Raw genomic sequence first — 5,097 nt, forward strand, 5'->3', positions numbered from 1 at the left:
ACATGTACTAGTCACTGCAAACAAGGGAAACCATGGGATCTGTTTCTTTGGGACAGGCTTACTTCACTAAATATGATTTTTCCAAGTCTTTCCATTTCCTAAAAAAACACAGCAGCAATTTTTCTGACAGACATATTGAATGCATATATATATATTTATATGTACATATACATATATGTATACATATATCAAGATAGTTATATATGTATATATGTACATATATATGTATATATGTATAAATGTATACATATGTACATATATATATACATTTATATATACATATACACTTTCTTTATATATATATATATATATATGTACACACACACACACACACACACACACACACACACACAACATATATATCACTTTCTTGATCCATTCATGTATTGAGGGACATTTGGGTTGGTTCCATATCTTAGCTATGGTAAATAATGCTGCAATAAATTTGGTTGAGCAGGTAGCTTTCTTATGACTTCGTTTGTTATCATTTGAGTAAATGCCCAACAGTGGGATTGCTGGGTCATAATGGAGCTCTATGTGTAGTTTTATGAACAACCTCCACACTGCTTGCCAGAGTGGTTGAACAAGGTTACACTCCCACCAACAGTGTAGTAGGCTTTTGGCCAATTCCCCTCCAGCGTCTGTTATTAGATTTCTTTATTATAGTCATTCTAGCTGGGGTGAGGTAGAATCTCAGCGTTGTCTTGATTTTCATTTCTTTTATGGCTAGAGAGTTTGAACGTGTCTTCATTTGTCTATTGGCCATTTTTACTTCCTCTTCAGAGAAGTATCGCTTTCAATCTTTAATCCATTTTTTAATCGGGCAATTGTTTCTTTGAGGATTCGTTGTTGGGGGAATTAGTTTTTTTTGTTTTAAATATATTTTAGATATGAAGCCCTTGTCCATTTTATGGTTAGTGAAGATCTTCTCCCAGTCCATGGGCTTTCTGTTGATCTTGCTAGTTATGCCATTTGCGTTGCAGAAGCTCTGCAGTTTCATGCAATCCCATTTGTCCATTCTTTCTTTGATTTGTTGTGCTTCTGGGTCTCTATTAAGAAAATTGTACTGTGCTAAGAAGCCATAGATTTTCTCCTCTTCCTTCCTGTAATGTTTTCATGAGTCTGTTTTTATTTCGAGGTCTTTGATTCTGCTACAGGGTGATACATACGGATCTAGTTTTAGTTTTCTAAAAGTGTTGCACCAATTTTTCCAGCACAATTTACTGAAAAGGCTGTCCTTCTTCTATTCTATTTCTTTAGCTCCATTGTTAAAGATTAGGTGACCAAAGCTCTGTGGGTTCATTTCTGGGTCATTAGTCCAATGCATTCGTCCTCAGGTGTGTTCATGTGCCAGTATCAATCTGTTTTGATTACTGTGGCCTTGTAGTAGAGTTTGAATTTTGGAATTGATATTCCTCCAGTGCTGTTCTTTCTACTAAAGATTGTTTTTGGTATTTGCAGTTTTTTATTGTTCCATATGAAGTTCTGATTGCTTCTATTTCAGTGAAGAATGAGGTTGGAATGTTGATAGATATCAGGTTGAATTTGTAGATACCTTTGTCAGTATTGCCATTTTCCCGGTCTTAGTCCTCCCAATGCAGGGGCATAGGAGGTTTCTGTTTGTTTTTACTTGCTTAGGTCTCCTTTAATTTTCTTTTTCTGGTTTTTAAAGTGTTTGCTATACATGTTCTTAACCTATTTTGTTAATTTAACTCCTAAGGATTTTAATTTTTGTGGGACTATTACAAAATGGTTTGCCATGCTCTTCTCATTATTGCCATATAGGAAAGACATAGATTTCTGAGGGTTAATTTTGTACCCTGATACTATGCCAAAATTTCCGATCAGCTCAATTAATTTGGGAGTGAAGTCCATGGGGTTCTTTATATACAAGATCATATCATCGGCTAAGAGGGAGAGTTTTAATTCTTCCTTCCCTATTTGGATCCCCTTTATGTCTGCGTTTTGTCTTATGGCTGTAGTTAGACATTGTAATACTAAGTTGAAGAGGAGTGGGAAGATTGGACACGCTTGTCTCATTCCTAAATTTAGAGAAAATTGGTTTAAGATTTGTCATTAACTATAATGCTGGCTGTAGATTTGTCATAGCCTTTATTATAATGAAGAATGTTCCATGGATGCCTAGATTTTCCAGAGCTTTCCTGATAAAGGGGTTTTCCATCTATACAAATACTTTTACTACATCTATTGAGATAACCATGTGGTTTTTATTCTTGCTTTTATTTAGGTGATAAATTATATTAATTGTTTTGTATATATTGAACAAGCTTTGCAATCCTGAAATGAATCCTGTTTGATCGTGGTGTATGATTTTGATTAGTTGTTGAAGTCGATTGGCCAAGATTTTCTTGAGAAGTTTTGCTTTGATATTCATTAAAAATGGATCTATCAGGGCTGGGAAGGTGGCTCAGTGGTAGAGCGCTTGCCTTGCATGCTCGAGGCCCTGGGTTCGATTCCTCAGCACCACATAAGCAAAAAGTAAAAAGCTGGAAGTGGTGCTGTGGCTCAAGTGGTAGAGTGCTAGCCTTGAGCTGAAAAGCTGAGGGACAGCACCCAGGCCCAGAGTTCAGGCCCCACGACCGGACCAAAAAAAAAAAAGGATCTATCTTTCTCTCTCTTTGATGAATCCATGCGTGGTTTCGGAATGAGGGTAATGCTGGCTTCATAAAGAGTGTGGTAGTGAATTTTTGCTTTCAATTTCATTGAGGAAATGATGGCCTATTTATGTTAGTTCTGCTTTGAAGACCGTGTAGAATTCAACTGTGAATCCATGCTGTTCTGGACTTTTCCTGGGTGGGAGTTGTTTTATTTTTGCCTCTATTTCGATGCGTGATATGGGTCTGTACAGTTGGTATTAAATCATCTCGGTTTAACTTGGGCAAGCCAACATTTGCAAGAAATTTTCTAACTCTTTGTTTCTCAAACTTATTAGCATAAAAATTTTGAAAAGTGAGGTTCCGGGAAGATGGCGGAGGAGAAGCTGGAATTTGAACAAGCTCTTGCATAGAAAACAGTTTCAGAGTTCCAGTGAACAGTCCCAAGCCAGAGAATCACACCAAGTGTGCCATCACAGGACAGAGAGTTAGTCAAGAGAGGGGAAGCCAAGCAGACACATCTGAGCAGCTGCCGCTGCGGCGGCAGGGTCGCAGCGGCGACCACCGCCGCGGAGGCATACCTGAGACGCAGTCCGGGACGAAGGAGCCAGACGCAGCGGACGAGCGGATTCTACTCAACACCAGCAAGAACCGACAAGGAGCGGACAACTTCATCCTGCACTTTGCAGACCAGAGACGACCCGGGATCCAAGACTCCGCGTGAGTAGAAGCCCCACTTCCTCACTCCTCTGGGAGCAGAGGAGGGAAGGCCACCCCTCCCCCCCCAGCACCGGTGATCTCCATCTTGGATACCGACAAAGCTCGGAGGAGCGGCTAGCTCCAGCTCAGGCCTTGGAATAAAACGAGTCATTTAGCAGGTCACAAGAACTTAACGGCGAAGTGACCTCACAGACTCAGTTCCATCCAGGGAAAAGTCACCCAGCTCAGGCACCAGCCATTGGAGTGGCTCTCCTCACCGGGTAACCAGAGCCAGAGGCTGCCCCGCCCTCTAGCAGCCACCACAATCAATTGAAAAACAGAAACCCTGAGAATGGCTCCAGGCTGGGTGCTGTGAGTTTTTTTTCACAAAATAGCCCCAGGGAAAAGCTACTGTTCGTTGAAAGGCCTCAACTCTACCCAGAACCTAGCCTCATCACTGCATCCCCCTCTTTTGTGATTCTCAAAGCAGATCACCCTCCCAGTAAACTAACCTGGGAGGGGGATCTCAAAAACTTGGGTAAAGCAGAGCATTTTTCTGCCTGTTCCAACAAACTGACTTAAGAAACCAATCAAGCCACAGGACCTCAAGCTGACCAGAGACTCCAACCAGACTCTGGTTACAGACTAAAGGGAGATACAGGACTCTTCCCACCCCTCCCAAAAAAAAAAAAAAAATCAAAGAACTTTTTTTTTTCTTCTTCTTCTTTTCTTTTTTTTCTTTTCCTTGTTTTGTTTTTTTTTTTCATTTTTTGTTACCTTATATATATATATAATTTTTTTTTGCTTTTCTAAAACTTTTATTAATCTTTAATTTTTGCCTCTTCTGAAAAAATAATTGTTTTCCATTAACTTTTTTTTTTTTTTCTCCTCTTATAATTTTTATTTTAGGAATACGTGAATGTGTGTTTTCTTTTCTTTTCTTGTCTTCTTTCTCTTTTTCTTTCATTCTTAATTATCTTTTTGTTTTTTTTCTAGCTCTACTGAACTTCTGATTTTTTCTTCTCACTTTCCTATCCTTTCCATCTTTTCCTCTTTGTTCATCTGTATGTGACTTAACTCTTGTCCTGCACATCCTCAGATAAACCCGTAGTTAACCAGTAGACCCTATCCCCCATTGTGTACACACTTAATCCACAAACTTATTACTCAATTCAAAACCTCTGAGACTTAAATTCATTAATAGCAGTACTACCTCTTTATACCTATATAATATTTTAAGCATTTTTTTAAAGTTTTTCTCATCTCCTCTATGTCCCTCCCTTTCTCTCAACATATTCATATTCCTCTATAAATATATGGTCTTTTAATCTCTAAAATAACATTAATTTTTACGTTTCTATTTTATTTTCTGGTCTCTTTTCATTGCCCTTTCCCTTTCTTCTTTCTCTCTCTCTACTTGCATCCTACCCAACCTATTTCCTGCACTGTGATTAGGACATAGTTAACTCTCCCTGTGCCTACCCACACCAATCTATTCCTATTTTTTACCCACATCTCTCCCTAACCCTAATAATTTCAGGTTTTCCAAATTCTTCTCTGCGGTTCGAAGTCCTTTAACATATAGTTGTTTGATGTCGAATAGATGTATCTGTTGAACTAGATTGTATCTGTAGACTATTGACTGTACAAATGCAAACTTTGGTTGATGGTTGCCTTAAGATAGTGTTCTAGCACAAAACTGGTGCTATCCTCATCTCAAATGGGCAGAGTAAGCCGGAAAAACACAAGAAAAATGGCAAATTCGGGTATCTCAATTCCCAAT

The sequence above is a fragment of the Dipodomys spectabilis genome, unplaced genomic scaffold (genome assembly GCF_019054845.1).
Source record: "Dipodomys spectabilis isolate Male_0828 unplaced genomic scaffold, ASM1905484v1 ptg000437l, whole genome shotgun sequence".
NCBI lineage: Eukaryota > Metazoa > Chordata > Mammalia > Rodentia > Heteromyidae > Dipodomys > Dipodomys spectabilis.